The sequence below is a fragment of the Jaculus jaculus genome, chromosome 17 (assembly GCF_020740685.1).
Source record: "Jaculus jaculus isolate mJacJac1 chromosome 17, mJacJac1.mat.Y.cur, whole genome shotgun sequence".
NCBI classification, from domain to species: Eukaryota; Metazoa; Chordata; class Mammalia; order Rodentia; family Dipodidae; genus Jaculus; species Jaculus jaculus.
In genome coordinates this window covers 51,629,965-51,648,748 of record NC_059118.1, presented here as the reverse complement: position 1 = coordinate 51,648,748, position 18,784 = coordinate 51,629,965, and the positions used below count along the sequence as shown (strand labels likewise).

Sequence of the window (18,784 nt, the reverse complement as noted above, 5' to 3'; positions counted from 1 at the left end):
TTGTTAAGATTTGCTTTGTGTCCTAATATATGGTCTATTTTAGAGAATGTTCCATGTGCTGCTGAAAAGAATGTATATTCTGCAGCCTTTGGATGAAATGTCCTGTATATATCTGTTAGGTCCATTCCTTCTATGACCTCATTTAGTCCAGATGCCTCTCTGTTTATTCTTTCCCTGGATGACCTGTCAATTGATGAGAGTGGGGTGTTAAAGTCACCCACCACCACTGTGTTTGGTGTTATCTGTGACCTTAGTTCTAATAGTGTTTGTTTGACGAATTTGGGAGCCCCCATGTTAGGTGCATATATGTTTAGGATTGTAATGTCCTCCTGTTGGAGTGTGCCCTTAATCAATATAAAGTGACCTTCCTTATCTTTCTTGACTAACGTCGGACTAAAGTCTACCCTGTCTGATATTAGGATAGCAACCCCTGCTTGTTTTCTAGGTCCATTTGCTTGAAACACCGTCTTCCAACCTTTCACCCTAAGATGATGTCTATCCTTTGTAGAAAGGTGAGTTTCTTGGAGACAACAAATTGTAGGATCCTGCTTTTTAACCCAGTCTGCAAATCTATGTCTTTTCGTTGGGGCATTGAGACCGTTGATATTAAGAGATATTATTGAAAGGTGTGTATTTATGTTTGCCATTTTTGTGTGTGTGTGTGTGTTACTGGTTCTACCTGTGCTCTCTTCTGTTAACTGGTATTTGAGTATAGCTGGTTTTTTCTAGGTTCCTTATATGTGTGCTTTTCCTTTTGTTCAGCATGGAGGATTCTATCAAGTATTTTCTGTAGAGCTGGTTTTGTCTTCAAATACTCCTTTAACCTGCCTTTGTCATGGAATGCCTTTATTTCTCCATCTATTTGAATGGATAACTTTGCAGGATAAAGTAACCTTGGTTGACAGTTGTTACTACAAATCTTTTCTATCCCAAAGGACCGTCACCTCTAGAAGACGGTATTCCTTCATCAGAGCAACTTCTACAGGGAAAATGCCAACCTAGGTTGGTTCTTCGAAAACAAGATGCAAAATCTAATGTTAATGTGGTAGGAAACCTTTAAAACACACACACACCACATTTTCCCAGGGTGGAGGCACAGGTCAGAGGTTAGATGCATGCTAGCATGTGCAAGGCTACGGGTTCCACCCCCAGCAATGCAAACAGCACTGCAAGTCCTGCATGAAACACTTAAGTGCAAGGATTCTGGAAAGCAAGAAAATGTCCTAAGTGCACTTAAGGATTAGCAGAGAAGTTCTGCTTAGAAATAATTTGCCTAAAGCAGAAGGGGTGGGTGTCAGGTATGATGGCACATACCTGCATTTTGGGGCCCAGCCTCAGTTACATAAGGAGTTCAAGGCTATCCTGGGCTACATGAGACCCTGCTTCAAAAACCAATCAAACAAACAAATAACAGAGGGCTGGGTAGGTGGTTCAGTCAGTAAAGTGCCTGACATGGAAACATGAGGCCTGAGTTTAAGTCCCCAGTACCTGTGTAAATTCTGGGCATGGTGGCGCACGTCTGGGAAGGCAGAGACAGGGACTCCCTGGGCTCACTGGGGCTCACGGCCTGACTTGGCTAGCTGGATCTGTGAGCTCCAGACTCAGTGTGATATTCTCCTACCACAGCCTCCCAAGTGCTAGGACTACAGGAATGAACTCTGCCCTACCATGCAAAGCCATCTTTTTTCTTCTTTTCTTTCACTCCGGGGGATGCACCCCAGTTTTGCATATAGTAAGCAAGGGGTCTGCCACTTAGCTGCATCCCTAGTACTTATCTCATGTGATTTATACAACGCTGAACTAAAGGCAAAAATATTCCTACTGGTAAAGCTGAAAACTTAAAGTTATGGTGAATAAAGGACTATTTTTATAGGTACAATTATTCTCACCCAGGTGGAGGGAGGAGAAGCAGTAGTTCAAGGTCATCCTCAGCTGCACATCAAGTTGAGTCCACTCTGGACTACAAGAGATAAAGCAAAACAAAGCAAAGCAAAACAAAAATCCTTAACAGAATTTTTAAAATAAATACCTTTATTTATTTGAGAGAGATAGAGAGACAGAGAGTCTGGCCATGCCAAGACCTCCTGCTACTGTAAAACAACAACAAAACACTCCAGACACGCGCCATTTTGTACACCCGGCTCTACGTGGGCACTGGGCAATCAAACCCAGGTCATTAGACTTTGCAAGCAAGTGCCTTTAATCACTGTGCCATCTCTTCAGCCTTTAACTGAATTATTTTTACATATTTTATTTATTTGAAAGAGACATAGATTATGAGTGTGTCAGGGCCTCCTGCTACTGCAAACAAACTCCATATACACGTGCTACTTTGTGCATCTGCCCTTTTATGAGTACTCAGGAATCAAATCCAGGTCATCAGCCTTTGAAAACAAGCGCCTTAACCACTGGACTATCTCTCCAGTCCTTAACTGATTTTAAAAATATTATTCAATTTTTATTTATTCATTTGAGAGAGACAAAAAGGCAGAGAGAAAGAAAGAGAAAGAGAATGGGCGTGCCAGGGCTTCCAGCCACTGCAAAAGAACTCCAGACACATGCGCCCTCTTGTGCATCTGGCTAACGTGAGCCTCGAACTGGGCTTCTTAGACTTCACAGGCAAATGCTTAACCACTAAGCCATCTCTCCAGCCCTAGCCTATTTTTAATCATGAAAATTTCTCTTTTTTTTTGGCCTTCAATTCTGGGAATAGCAGCCTGGGTTATGAGTTGTCTTTCAGATCTTGAAATACATCATTCTTCACTCTCCTGGATCTTAATGTTTCTGCTGAGAAATCTGTTGTTATTCCCATGGACCTATCTTCATAAGTGATTTGGTGCTTCCCTCTTGCTACTTTCAACCTACATACTTTGGTCTATGTATTTAGTAGTTTAATTATGACAGAGGAGGGTTAAGGTTCTTGTTTATTATTGTTTCATTGGCATTTTAAATGTGTCTTATATTTGTATTGGCATCTGTTTCTCTAATTTTTTTTTTTTTTTTTGGCTTTTTGAGGTAGAGTCTTACTGTAGCCCAGGCTGACCTGGAATTCACTATGTAGTGTCAGGGTGGCCTCAAACTCATAGTGATCCTCTTACCTCTGCCTCCCGAGTGCTGGGATTAAAGGCGTGCGCCACCAGGCACCAGGCTGTTTCTCTAATTTTAGGAAATTTTCTTCTCTGATTTTGTTGAGAATACTTACCATGCCTTTAGGCTGACATTCTTCTCCTTTTATGCCTAGGATCCTTAGATTTGATCTCTTCACATTGTCTTGGATGTCTTAAAATTCCAACTCATTCCTTATTAATTTATCATTCTATTTATTTGAAAGTTCCAAATCCTCCACTTTGTCTTCAAGCTCAGATACTCTGTCCTCTCCATGATCCAGTCAATTGATGCATTTTCTCCAGAAGATTCTTGACTTATTGTGGTTTCCTTTCAAGTATGTAAGATTGGTTTTTCTTCCGTATTTCTCTCTCCTTGCTCATATCTTGTTGACCTCATTTTTCACTCAGCTGATTTTCTGTTTTCTTGTTTCCTCCAGGAATTTGTTTTCTTCTTTGATTTCTTCCTTGACTTCTTTCAACATAATTATAATCATGTTTTTGAATTCTCTGTCTGGTATTTCACCTAATTTGCATTACTGAAGATCATCACTGAGGGACTCATAATTTTTAGAAGGGTTATGTTGAATTCACATTACTTATTTGAGACTTTTGCATCTTTGATTATTTCAGTTCATGGAATTTCTGTTTGTGTTATCAGCTGTATTCTTGGGTGTAGAGTTCAAAGATTATATCCTCAGTTTAGGAGCTCAAAAAATCTGGCGTGGCCTCTATTCAACTCCAAGACTAGAACCCTACCAGCAGGAAGGTCAAGGCTGGAGCATACCTGCTGTAATAGTCCCTCGATCCTAAACTCAGCATTTCCTTAAATTACTGAAAGACCGTGCAAGACACTAAAGCATTCTCTTGGAGGAAGTATTTCCAGTGGTGTGGAGGACTAGAGAGACAGGAATCTCAATGGAATCCTGGTTGTAGAAGGATCAATCTAGACTCTAAGGACCAGGCGTGAGCAGTGTGGTCAAATGCAAAGGTAGAACATTGGAATCAGGCAGATCCTACACTACCAAGTTCCAGACCATCCATTCAGTAGCTAACGGCTTCTTACTTAACATAGAAACCTTCATGAACTTCACTGGCAGGAAAGGTATCATGACACCAAACCCACCAACATCAGAAGATTTTCACTCCTACCACTGTACTCTCGGTGAAATGATTTCACATTCTGCACCCCTGAGGCAATGCTCTCTGTAGGTGATTTTACAGTGTACACCCCTGTATCCATGCTCCAGGTAAGTGATTTTACAGTCTCCTCCCTGCACCCAGGCTCTCTGTAAGTGATATTACACTCTCCTCCCCTGTAACAAATGCTCTCTGTAGGTGATTTTACAGTCCCCCCCTCACCTGTACCCATGCTCCGTGTAAGTGATTTTACAGTCTCCTCCACTGTACCCAGCTCTCTGTAAGTGATTTTACTGGCCGCACCGGTGAACCTATGCTTTCTGTGTGTGATTACACCGCCTGCTCCCCTGTACCAACGCTCTCTCTAGCTGATGTTACAGTCTCCTCCACTGTAGGCATGCACTCTGGAGGTGACTTTACAGTCACCTACAATGTACCCAAACTCTCTGTAGGTGTTGTTGCAGTCTCCTAGGCTGTACCCGTGCTCTGTACATGACTTAACAGTCTCTTTTACAGTACGCATATTCTCTAAGTGGTTTTACAGTCAGCTCCCTGTACCGATGCTCTCTGTGGGTGATTTTACAGAATCCTCCCCTGTACCCATGCTCTCTTGGGTGATTTTACAGTCTCCTCCCTGTACCCATGCTCTCTGTAGGTGATTTTACAGTCTGCACCCTGTGCTCCTGCTCTCTGTTAGTGTTCTGTTCATCTTCTGAGGAGCACTGCACTTTGTTCTGCGGGCCTGAGGAAAGACAAAAGAGAGTTATTCCCTGGTACCTGACAGGACTAGAGTAGAGGAGTGCCAGGTGGGGATTTAGGCCGTGGCCCCCTGCCCCTGAGGTCCAAGTGCACCACAGCCCTCAGAACTGTACTTCCATTTGTTACCTAGAATGAAGTGATTCTGAACAGGGGAAGCAGAAAAACAGTAATTTTGAATATTTGGTACTGATAAGCTAACGATTTCATTAGTAATTTTACATTGCTAGCTCATTAAAAGTCCCCATTTTTTTTACAAGTGCAAGTGCACAGTCTTCTCTGACACTCATGAAATGTGTTTTTTATTATTATTTTTTATTGATGACTTCCATAACTGTAAACAATATGCCATGGTAATTCCCTCCTTCTCCCCATTTTCCCCTCTGAAACTCCACTCTCCATCATATCTCCTCCCCATCTCAATCAGTCTCTCTTTTATTTTGATGTTATGATGTTTTCCTCCTATTATGAGGGTCTTTTGTAGATAGTGTCAGGCACTGTGAGGTCATGGATATCCAGGCCATTTTGTGTCTGGAGGAGCATGTTGTAAAGATTCCTACCCTTCCTTTGGCTCTTACATTCTTTCTGTCACCTCTTCTGCAGTGGACCCTGAGCCTTGGAAGGTGTGATAGAGATATTGCAGTTGCTGAGCACTCCTCTGTCACTTCTTCTCAGCACCACAGTGCCTTCTGAGTCATCCCAAGGTCACTGCCATCTGAAAAGAGAAGGTTATCTAACCAAAAGTGACAGCAGCATTAACATATGGGTATGAACGTTCATAGAAATGTTTATTTGGCAGTTTGGTGAGCATAGTACATGCATTCAGCCAGACAGCAGCAGACATAGCATCCCTAGGGCTCATGACTACCTCTGTTATAGGTTTGCAGTACCAGGGATGTATTCCTTCCCATGGAATGGGCCTCCAGTCCAATTAGAGGGTGGTTGTTTCCCACATAATAGATGTGCCACTATTGCACCCCTTGGCTCATTTGGCCTGGCTGGCCAAATTTAAGCCTTGCAATGTCCACTATTAAGTATCTTCATTGGTGATTTCTCTCTCTCCCATTGAACTGCATGCAGGGTGGCTATTTCCAATTTTCTGTCAGCTGGTCTACATGGAGGAGGTTTTCAGCTCAGCTCCAGCAGGATTTCTTAGTGGCCTTGCAGTCTAAGTATGTGGAGTCTTCAGCAATAGGGTCTTACCATCTATTCCTGGTGGGAAACCAAGTGACTTGTAAATGGACTGTAATGTTTTGGGGGCATCGGACCTCCCTGGCCAACAACGCACTGGAAGGTATCCCATCCCTGGCACTGAAAATTTTCTAGTAACAATCTATGGCTCCACAGTGTTCCATTGTCCAGAAAAGTAAGTTTCCATATGACTTATTTGTAGCCTCTTAGATTTTGGTTAGCCTTCCCTCCACCTTTCTTTATTCAATCTCTTCCCCTGCCCTCACTTAGGCCTTTTCACCCCCATTAATATGTTCTTCTCGTTACGTATATACAATACCATCCTATTAAGTCCCCCCCCCCATTCCTTTTATGTCTCCTTTCTAGCTTACTGGCCGCTGCTACTGAGTTTTCTTCCTATTCACACAGAAGTCCAATCAGGATCCACATATGAGGGAGAACATGTGACATTTGGCTTTCTGGGCCTGGGTTACCTCACTTAGTATAATCCTTTCCAGATTATCCATTTTCCTAAAAATTTCATAACTTCATTTTTCTTTACTGCTGAGTAGAAATCTATTGTGTAAACATGCCACATCTTCATTATCCACTCATCAGTTGAGGGCTATCTATGCTGGTTCCATTTCCTAACTATTGTGAGTAGAGTGGCAATAAACATGGTTGATGAGGCTGGAGAGATGGCTTAGTGGTTAAGACACTTGCTTGCAAAGCCTAAGGACCTAGGTTCAATACCCCAGGACCCACATAAGCCAAATGCACAAGGTGGCACATGTGTCTGGAGTTCGTTAGAAGTGACTGGAGGCCCTGGCACACCCATTCTCTATCTGCCTCTCTCTCTCTCAAATAAATAAATAAGTATTTAAAAAAAAAAAACATGGTTGAGCAAGTATCTCTAAGAAAGTGAGACAAGTCCTTAGGATATATGCCTAGGAGTGCTATAGGGTTACATGGTAGGTCTATTTTTAGCTGTCTCAGGAACCTCCCCACTGATTTCCACAACAGCTGGACCAGATCGCATTCCCACCAACAGTGTAGAAGGGATTCCTTCCAGTGAGTTGTTGGCTAGAGAGGTCCCTGATGCTCCATTGCCAAAGCTTTAGTTTCCCACCAGAACTAGATGGTAAGACCCTGTTGCTGGAGACGCCACATGCTTGGGCTGCAGGTCACTGAGAAATCAAGCTGGAGCTGAGCTGAAAACCTCCTCTATGTAGACCAGATGACAGAAAGCTGGAAAAAGCTACACTGTATGGCAGGCCTATGGGAGAGAGGACTCATCAACAGTAGTAAACAATAGTGGACAGTGCAAGACTAAAAAATGTCCAGCAACGCCAAAAATGTGTCAATTGGTACAACAGTGGCATGTCTGTTATGAGGGAAACCAGTTGCTCTTGAATTTGACTGAAGGCCCACTCCATAGAAGGGAATATATGCCTGATACTGAAAACCTACTCAAAAGCCTATGGTGAGGGAGGGCATGAGCTCTGGGGGATTAAAACCTGCTGTCCTCTGGCTAAATGCATATATTGTGCCCACCAAACTGCCTTATAAGAAGTTTTTCTTAATGTTAATACCCAAATATTAATGCTTCTTTCAACTTTTGTTGGAGAATCATCTCTTTTCAGATGGTGATGACTACTAGGATAACTTGAAAGTTACCATAGGGCTGGAGGGATGGCTTAGTGGTCAAGGTGTTTGCCTGAAAAGCCAAAGGACCCAGGTTCGATTCCCCAAGACCCACATTAGCCAGACACACAAGGAGTGCACGTGTCTGAAGTTCGTTTGCAGTCGCTGGAGGCCCTGGTGCGCCCATTCTCTCTCTCCCTCTGTCTCTGTTAAATAAATGAAATGAAATTAAATTAAAAGTTACCATGGTACTAAGAAGAAGTGACAGTGGAGTATTCAGCACTGAAACATCTCTGTCACACCTTCCAGGGCTCAGGGTCCATTGTGGGTAAAGTGGCAGAAAGAATGTGAAAGCCAGGGCTGGAGAGATGGCTTAGCAATTAAGGCATTTGCCTGCAAAGCCTAAGGACCCATGTTCTGCTCTCCAGATCCCACATTAGCCAGGGCCACAAAGATGAGGCAAGTGCAAAGTCACGCATGCCCCCTAGGTGGCGCAAGTGTAGGAATGTGATTGCAGTGTCATTTCTCTATCTCTCTCCCCCCTCTCTCTCTGTCTCTTTCTTTCTTTCTTTGTTTTTGTTTTTCAATTTTTCAAGGTAGGGTCTCACTCTAGCCCAGGCTGTCCTGGAATTCACTATGTAGGCTCAGGCTGGCCTTGAACTCACAGTGGTCCTCCTATCTCTGCCTTCCGAGTGCTGGGATTAAAGGCGTGCGTCACATGCCCAGCTCTGTGTCTCTATCTCACTCTCTCTGAAAAAAAAAAAAAAAAAAGTAAGAGCCAAAGGAAGGATAAGACTGCTTACACAAAATGGCCTGGATATCTATGGCCTCATAGTGTACTCCCTACGCAAGATCTTCATAATAGGAGAAAAAGATGATGATATCTGGCAGGAGAGATGTCCTAGTGGTTAACGCACTTGCCTGCAAAGCCAAAAGACCCAGCTTTGGTTCCTCAGGACCCATGTAAGCCAGATGCACAAGGTGGTGTATGCATCTGGAGTTCATTTGCAGTGGTTAGAAGCCCTGGCACATCCATTTTCTCTCCCTCCCCTTCCCCACGTCATTCTCCTCTCCCTCAAATAAATACATAAATTATTTTAAAAGATGATGATATCAAAATTAAAGAGTGAGTAATTGACAGGGGAGGGGTAAGATGGAGGGTGGATTTGTGAGAGGGAAAGTGAGGATGGAGAGGGAATTATCATGAGTTATGGTCTATAACTATGGAAGTTTGCAATAATTTAATAAAGAACAGGGTTGGGGAGGTGCCCAGTGGTTAAAGGTGCCTCCTTGCAGAGCTCACCATCCTAGGTTTGACGCCCCAGTGCCCGCATAAAGCCAGGCGCACTGCCTGCGCCTGGAGTTCATTGCAGTGCAGGAGGGCCTGGGGTGTCCATCCCCCCACTCCTCTGCTTGCAGATAAATAAAAACAATAAACAATATTCCTTTATAAATCCAGCCGCTTTCATGTTCTCTTCCGCATTTGCTCATGGACACTGACAAACTTTCATCAGACTGCAAACTGCTGATGTGCCTCTTCTGAGCTGTGACTCCATTTACACACTGCACACGCTGGCACAGCCCGCGCACACCGCCTCATTCCAACTTGTGTGCGTCTCCAGTTTCCACACTCGAGGAAAGGAGCTGAGGCCTCAGCAGAGACTTCTGTGGTCTCAAGTCCTCACCCGAGGCGCAGCATGCATTCTTCCCGGAAGCTCAGTCCATTCAGGCTACAACAGAACACTACGCCCGGGCAGTTCACAAGCAACAGGGTTCTGAAGGCTAGGATATCCAAGGTGAAGATGATGGCAGGTTCTATGGTTGGTAAAGACTTCTTTCCTATTCCTACACAGCATTTATTTGTCTTCAAATGTACCGGGTGGTGCAATGGTGGTTGTTATGGGGGAAATTCACTGCTTTGTGATTGGAGCAGATGCCCACACAACAGAGGGAATTCATGCCTGGTGCTGAAAACCTAATCCAAAGCTTCTGGCTAGCAAGGTCATAAGCCCTAGAGGGGGAAACTACTACTTTGTCTAGCTAAATGGATATATTATGACCACCAGACTCTCCTCTAAATACTTGTGTTTATGTCCATATATTAATGATACTCTCCCTTTTGATTAGAGAAGCTTCTCTTTTCAGCTAGTGGTAGCCAGTGGGGAGACTCAAAAACTTGTCAAAGTGCTGAGAAGTTACAGTGGAATGTTCAGCACTAAGTGAGACATCTGTATTACATCCTGTAAGACTAGGGATCATTGCAGAAGAGGTGATGGAAGAATGTAAGAGCCAAAGGAATGGAAGGAGAGCTTACAGTAAATGCTGTCTTCCAGACACGAAGTGGTGATGGCATTCACGACCTCACAGTGGTTGATGCTACCTACACAAGACCTGAACAATAGGAGGGGAAAATGATGACCTAGAAATATAAGAGAAACTAACTGGAAAGAAGAAGGGCTTCAGTGAAGGGAGGACTTGGGAGGGGGAAGAGGAAGGGTAGTGGGAGAGGGATTATAATTATGGTGTCTATATATATGGAAGTTGTCAATAAAAAAGTTTAAAGAAAACATTTTTAATATTTTATTTATTTATTTATTTATTTGACAGAAAAAGAGGGCGAGAATGGGTGAACCAGGGCCTCCAGCCACTGCAAATGAACTCCAGACACGTGCATCCCCTTGTGCCTCTGGCTAACGTGGATCCTGGGGAATCGAACCTGGGACCTTTGGCTTTGCAGGCAAATGCCTTAACCACTAAGCCATCCATCTAGCCCCAAAAACATTTTTGGTGTTTGTTTTGGTTGGCACTGGCTAAGCACATGTTCTACCACTGAGCTCTGTCCCCACCCCAGGGCCGATTAGACCTGTACATTTTCAGTATTCACTGAGCAAGTGTAAGTCCATGTGGCCGGGCCTGAGCTAGGCTTGATGCAGTGCTGAGCGAAGCCCGAGGGAGACTTGTCTCTTTAGAGCGAAGGAGACAGGAGGAGGACAGGTGCAGCTTCCCTGTCTCTGGTATAGAAAGGGGCAGAGCAAAGGCAGGGAGTGCTGGGCGGGGCTGGTTGACAACTAGAAACCAGCTAATTCCATGGAGAGCCATCTAGAAGTAGACAACTGTTAAAAACACCCAGGCATGAGCAGGCATCCAAACTGAGAGACTCAGACCTTGTTGTTATAGTACTAAAGCTTTACATAATTGAGAAGACCTTACCAACCAAGTGCCACATAGTTCTCTTTCTGCACTTCAGATTTACCATCTGGGCAGTGCATGGTGGGGAATGCCTGTATTCCCAGTACTTGTGATATGTAGACAGGAGCTCAAGGTCAGCCTGAGCTATATGAGACCCCGCCTCAAAAAAAAAAAAAAAAAAAGGACTGCGGAGATGGCTTAGCGATGAAGGCACTTGCCTGCAAAGCCTGATGACCTGGGTTTGATTCCTCAGTACCCACATGAAATCAGATGCACAAGGTGGAACTTCTGAGTGGAGTTCATTTGCAGTGGCTAGAGGGTCTGGCGCACCCATTTTCTCTCTTTCTCACTGCCTCTTTCTCTTATATAAATAAATAGATAGATAGATAGATAGATAGATAGATAGATAGATAGATAGATAGATGTTAATTTTTTTTAAAGCCTGGCTGGAGAGATGACTCAGCAGTAACAGCCTGGGTTTGATTCCCCAGTGTCCATGTAAAACCAGATGCACAAAGTGGAGCTTGTATCTGGAGACTGCAGTGGCAAGAGGCCCATTTCCTCTCTCTCTTATTCCCTCTCTTTCCTTGCAAATAAATAGTATCTTTTTTAAAAGTTCAAATGTTCACTGGGTTCTGTTTAATGTGCATGTGGATGGTGTGCTGCGTGTTTGCATGTGCCTGTTTGTGCGTGTGCGCTTGTGTGCCTGTGTATGTGAGCTCAGATGTCTTCCATGATTGCTGGGTACTTTATTGACTGAGGCGGGTCCCTCGCCTGAGCCTGAGCTGGCAGATTCCACTAATCTCACCAGCTGGCTTGCCCCGGGGGTGGGGGTGGGGTCCTCTGTCCTCAGTGCAGCAGGGTTGCAAGAGGCCACAGCCTACAGGCATTCCTGGGTGCTGGAGATAAGAAATCTCTTCAAGCTCCTTATCCACTGAGACATCTGGCCAGGCCACCCTAGGTTCTTGTTAATAAACCATTAGGGTGGATCACCTGTGTAAGAGCCAGAGAACTTTAACACTGTCATCTCAAGTAACATGAGCATTCTTTAAAAGGTCAGAGTTGACACAGCGTTTTCTAGATCACCTTTGCTAATCCTGCCTCTGTGCTCCAGAATCTGAGATGGACGCTGATGGTGAAGTCCTGCCACCTGCCTCACGGGGGCGGCAAAGGACCAGGAAGGAGACAGGCTTAGCATGGGGCCCTCCAGCATCTATGGGCCTCACTCAGAAGCTGGCAGGTCATCCTGGAGGCCGCAAGCCAGGCCTCAAAGTCAGCCTTCAGTACTAAAAGGCATCTCTTAGACCAAGGTTTCAAATCCTTCCACGTTCCTGCAAATCAGTTTCCAAAAATCAACAGTTACAGCCCCAGTCCTCAGTACCAATTTTCTGTTGTAGTTACCTTCTTGTTGCAGTTACAAAGCACCCGACCTGAAGCAGCTGATGGGAGGAAGACTGTTTACTGTGGCTTACAGTCTCAAGGGATGACTCCATGATGGCAGGGGAATCATGGCCCCAGCAGAGGCTGGACATCACTTCTGCTGCAGCATGTGGAAAGAGCAGCAGGAGAGGGAGCTAACACTGGCATGCTAGGACTGCTAAACCTCAAGACCCACCCCCAGCAACACACCTCCTCCTACAAGGCTTCACCTCCCAAATTGCCATCCGCTGCGGATCAAGCATTCAGAACACATAAGTTTATGGAGACATCTCATCCAAACCACCACACGGCCAAGTAGGGTGTGTGTGTGCACATGTGCCCGTGCACGTGATGCAGGTCCCACATGCACACACATGCAGAGGTGAGAGCATGTCATCAGGTGTCCTCTCCTGATCTTCTGCCTGGTTTTAATGGGACAGAATTTCTTACTGAACCTGGAGTTCCTGTTTCTCAGAAATCCTCCTGTCTCCATGCCCCTCAGCACTGGGCTTCTTTCATGACTGAGTGCTGGGGATTGAACTCAGTTTTGCATGCTCACAGAGCAAGCATTTGTACCTGCTGAGCCATCTCCATGCCCTAATTGGGGTATTTTGCTTGCTTATATATAAGCAAAGTGAGTGTGTGTAACTTCATGTGTGTGTGTACATATTCCATAGGGCACTTGTGCAGGTTAGAAGAGAACCTTCAGGTGGGCCCTTGTGTGTCAGGCTCCCCCAGCAGGTAGTGCTGAGGAAGGACCAGGCCTGCTGGTTCCTCACGAGGGGTCGAGGAGGAGGGTGGGTGTCGACGGCCACGAACACACCAAGCTGGGAGTCTTGTTGAAACAGGATCTCACTTTATTTTAATAGGCAGATACTTATATAGTGTTGAGAATGAGGGTGGGGATCTCAGGATGAGGTAAGGTGTAAGGGCCAATAGCATACCATAACTTTTGAGATGATTGGTTCTAAGCACGCGCACACGGGAACTCTAAATTCCTACGTGGAAGTAGCAGGCCAGAGGCAATTTGGCGCCCTGCTGAGTCATAGCTGGCCCGAGACAGGTCACCAAACTTTAGCTAGCCTCAGGAAGTTCCACTAGGCCTTGTGCCCGGGCATCTCAAGGCCTAACATCGTCCCCTTTTGTTTTTGTAAGAGCATTAGTCACCATGGCCCCTGTCTTAGGTTGTCCCCCTCTGGGGATCTTACCCGTCATTGGGTACCATGTGTTTAGCTCACTGAGAACCCACTCCATGACCTGTCTTAGTATGTCTCAGTCAGTCTGAGATCTTACCCGTCATTGGTCACATGGAGGGCAGAGGAGGTGGCAGTGGGTCATATGAGGAACTTAATTTTTTTTTTAATTATTTATTTACTTATTTGAGAGCGACAGACACAGAGAGAAAGACAGATAGAGGGAGAGAGAGAATGGGCGCGCCAAGGCTTCCAGCCTCTGCAAACGGACTCCAGACGCGTGCGCCCCCTTGTGCATCTGGCTAACGTGGGACCTGGGGAACCGAGCCTCGAACCGGGGTCCTTAGGCTTCACAGGCAAGCGCTTAACCGCTAAGCCATCTCTCCAGCACAGGAACTTAATTTTTGAGTTGTCAGCCTGTTGGTAATGTATCTCAACCTGATGGAGTTTTATTGTCTCTAGCCACTGGTGAATGAATTGTGTAATTTTGTTAATTACACAAGGCCCGACAGTGAGGATAAGGAAAAGGAGAAGGAGAGGCCCAAGTAGAGGGAGGAGGTAGGGTAAGAAGCCATGTAGGCCCGTCCACAGTGGGTTGTCCTGGAGGTCTCACCATCTCTTCTCCAGGTCCTCTTGAAGTCTTTTGATCTTGTCTTGAATGATTCCTGATCTATTGGTGTAGAAACAGTATTTTTTCTGTAAAAACAAGCATATGTCTCCCTTTTTGGCCGTTAATAGGTCTAGTCCCCTCCTGTTTTGTAGGACTACCTCAGCCAGGGAATTTATTTAGCTGTTGTTGGAGATCAAGGATAGTGTTGTACATGGCTTTTATGTCACTGATCAATTGGAGAGAGAGTTTTTTGTAGAGATGGGCTGTCGTACCCATCCCGACTGTCCCGGAGGCCATTTTTATTTCCAACCCAACAAGTAAAGGTATCATTTGTATAGTTTTCTTATGTCTTCCTCTAATATAATCAAAAGAGGGTATAGGGAGAGCTTTATCTCCAGGAATGATATCCACATCTGGGGTAAAGGTGGCTGGGACACAAAGGTCTGTCCAATTGGTGGGCAGAAAATCACAGGCCATCCCAACCCCACAAACAAAGACCATCGCAGGAGGTGGGCAATGCTGGGCATTGGGTTTAGTTGTATTTGAGTTACAGAAGGAATGGTCGATATGGCCCACATCCACACTAGAATTGTCAGGGGCAGGTGGGGCCCAAATATAAGTTTTAGAAGGACATTGGAAGGAGTTGGACAGGAATAGGGAATGTAGCTGAGAAATCTTTTTGAGTGGTGGAGTTATAATTAGTAACCACTGCTAGTGGCCGGGGTGATCCAGCTCAGAGACAGAGCCAGCAGTCTTTTGTAAGAGAAGGATTTGTTTGATTAAGTAAGGCAAAAACTGAGTGTAAAAGGGTCTCCGTAAGGGTGTCGAGTTTTAGGTCTCCTCAGTCCTCAGGGAGGGCTATAGGGTGATAGTTAAGCTCTGGGTACTGGGTCAAAATAATTTGTTTGATTTTTTAATAGACCTGTTGTTCTCTAACTTTATCTTGAACTCCCTCTCCACCCAAATAGCCGATGGGGGGTTGAAAGTTCCAGCAGATTGTCTGGCCTGTCTGGTCCTAACACCAGTCCAATAGGGTTTCCCATTGCTGGTGTATTGTTGTGCAGTAGTATAGCAAGCAGAATGTATTGTCTCATAAAAAGTGGTGTAAGGGGGGGCTGGAGAGATGGCTTAGCAGTTAAACACTTGCTTGTGAAGACTGAGGACCCCGGTTCGAGGCTCGATTCCCCAGGACCCACATTAGCTAGATGCACAAGGGGGTGCACGTGTCTGGAGTTTGTTTGCAGTGGCCAAAGGCCCTGGCGCACCCATTCTCTCTCCCTCTCTCTCTCTCTCTCTCTCTCTCTCTCTCTCTCTCTCTCTCTCTGCCTCTTTCTCTCTCTGTCTGTCACTCTCAAATAAATAAAGTAAAAAAATATTTTTTTTTAAGTGGTGTAAGGGCAGGGCCCTGGCTTGTCATCTACTTGAGGTATAATTTTGGGTTTTTCTATGCATACCTACGTATTAGTACGGAAGTGATGTTGGTTCCCAGAAAAATCAATGAAGTTGTATGTTATTTTGTTACCACAGTCTAATTTTGGAATTTGTTTTCCATTAAAAGGAAGTGGTTTATGTGTCTCTCCCCGACATTTACTAGGTTTTCCCATCTGTTTGGCCAAGATAGCTCTGGTGTCATGTGGGTTTTCAAACCCTTCATCACTGGTTGGAGTGAGCGTCACCAGCATCAGGAAGAGTGGTAGCATCCACATCTCCAATTGTTTTTGGGGAAAAAACAGAGGAAAAAAATCCTCAGGGGTGAAACACTCCCTGGAGGGGTGATTATTAGTGTTCCCTTGTTGGGGTAAATATTTTAGGTCCCTCACTGGTATCTAAATGGGTCTTTTTTCATCTTGAGGGTTGACGCATCCAAACCCTCTCCCTGCTGTGAGGGGCGGGTCTGGTCCTCTCCAGGCCCCAGTCAATGGGTCTCTCCATTTGACCTTGATCGAACTGTATGTGACAGAGGATGACCAATGTTTTTGAAATGGAGGCTCTTTTTATTTTCAGAAAAATTTAAAATATTTAAGGTGAATAATGCTTTCTTTAGCTGATCATGGGCGGGCAGTGATTCCCCCTTTCGTTTTTGTAATTGTGATTTAAGTGTTTGGTTATGTCTTTGAATGATAGTTTGGCCTCGAGGGTTATATGGAATGCCTGTGGTACGTGTAATTTGTCTGGATGAAACTTGTAAAGTTTTGACTTATAAAGTAGGGGCTATTATCTGTTTTTACTTGATCGGGCAGCCCGAGAGTGGCAAAACATTGAAGCATATGACTAACAGCGTGTTTAGATTTCTCCCCAGCATGTGTAGAGATGCCCAACAGGCGTGGGAGAAAGTATTAACTGATAAGAAGATATATTTAAGTTTTGTAAAGGGGGAATAATGAGTAACATCTAGTTGTTAAAGATGGTTGTGGTGAAGGCCCCGAGGGTTACTCCTGGAAGTTTGGAGGGGGAACCTGGAGGAAGGGTTGGCAAGACTTGTATGTCCAGGTGTTGCAGTGAGGTTTTCATTGCTGGCAGAAATCACCTGACCAACAGTAGCTTTGAGGAAGAATAAAAGGTTTATTTTTGCTTACAGACTGGAGGGGAATGTCCGTGATAACAGGGGGAAATGATGGCATGAGCAGAGGGTGAACATCACTCCCTGGCCAACATCAGATGGACAACAGGAACAGGAAAGGGTGCCAAACACGGGGAAGGGGAAACTGGCTATAATGCCCATAAGCCTTCCCCCAACAATGCACTGCCTCTGGGAACCTAGCATTTAGAACATCTAAAGTTTATGGGGGACATCTGAATCAAACCACCATACCAGGAATTCATTATTTATTGATTTATTTGTTTATTTATTGCAATGAGAGAGAGAGAATGCTACTGCAAATACTCCGGATACATGAGCCCCTTTTACCTCTGGCTTTACATGGGTACTGGGAATTTGATGACCAGAGGTAATCAAGCTTTGAAAGCAAGCACCTTTAGCCACCGAGTCTTCTCTCCAGCCCCCAGGAAGGTATTTTGAATAGGGTAAAAATTGCATCTAGTTCAGATGTTTTCAGAAGAGCATTTAGAATAGTGCAGTCCTTGGAGATGGGCGCTGGAGCCTTGCTGCCAGGAAGCATTCAATGCAGAAGAGGCCAGTTTAGGAGTGGAGATATTGCACAGTGGTTAGGACTCTGCTAGCAAACCCTAATGACTTAGATTCAGTACCCCAGTTCCCAAGGAAAGCAAGATGCACAAACTCGTGTATGCATCTGTAGTACATTTCCAGTGGCTGGAGGCCATGGTGCATGCATTTTATCATTCTGTCTCTCTTCCATCTCTTTCTATTTGTAAATAAAGGACTAAGAAATATGAAAAAGATTTTTAAAAAGCAGAGGCAACTCTATCCACCCCTCACAGAGGACCAGGGATGTTACCCAGCCTTCCATTTCTATCATATAACTTTCTGTGACCTCCAAAACTGACATATTGCTTCCCTTCAGCTATATTCCTGGGGTTCTTCAAAAGGGTGTTTTCATAGCCATTGCTGTCACCAGAGTTCATTTACCCATCTGTGATGCAGTTTGGTCACCATGTGAGGCTCACCAGAAGAGAAACTAAGTGACCATTGGACACTGCCTGCGTGGGCTAGGGTGAGACCCTACCTTGACAAATCAAAACAATAAGAAATTATTTTAGGGGCTGGAGATAACGTCTTAGTGGTTAAGACGCTTGCCTACATAGTCAAAGGACCATTCCCCAGGACACACGTAAGCCAGATTCACAAGATGGCGTGTGTGTCTGGAGTTTCTTTGCAGCAGCTGGAGCTGGCCTGCCCATTCTCTCTCTCCCTCCCTCCCTCCCTCTTTCTCTCTCTTAAGTAAATAAAGTATAAAAATTATTTGAGAGAGAACAGGGTCCCTTGCCCACTGAAAACAAATTCCAGATGCCTGTGCCATTTTGTGCATCTGCTCTACATGGGTATTGGGGAGCCAAACCAGGAGGCAGGCAGGAGGCTGTGCTAGCAAATGCCTTTAACTGCTGAGCTGTCTGCCTGCCCTGCTTGCCCTCCCTATCTGTAGCCTGTATAATAAAGGGGTGAACCAGTGTGTTCCTGAGGACTGTAAATTGTTCAAGTGACTGGCCAAGTGGGTGGGTCCTGGGAACCCCTGCATTTGCAGTCGGTTATGTAGCAGTGTGGATCCTTCCTCAACTTAGGGCATCTGACGTGGACACTGGCGTGTGGGGCTGAACCTCCTTCCTTCCTTTTTTTTTTCCTTTTGGGTTTTTGAGATAGGGTATCATTCTTGCCCTGGCTGACCTAGAATTCACTATGTAATCTCAGGCTAGCTTGGAACTCACAGCAAGTTTCCTACCTGTTCCTCTCAAGTGCTGGGATGAAAGATGTGGGCCCCATACCTGGCAAGCTTTTTTTTTTTAATTGAAGAAAACTTGTATATCATTCTGGCTTCAAACCATCTGTGTATCCAGGGATGATCTCAAACTCCCGATCCTCCTGTCCGTACCTCCTGGCAGACAGGCCCCACCCCAAATGCTAGCTGTGTGCTCTGAACAAATTC

The 18,784-nt window shown here is 45.0% G+C and overlaps 1 pseudogene; it reads right to left on the bottom strand.

Moving 5' to 3' along the window:
- Positions 1 to 15,931, bottom strand: part of LOC123455531 — a 65,008-nt pseudogene extending 49,077 nt beyond the window's left edge.
- Between the last annotated feature and the right edge of the window lie 2,853 nt (positions 15,932 to 18,784).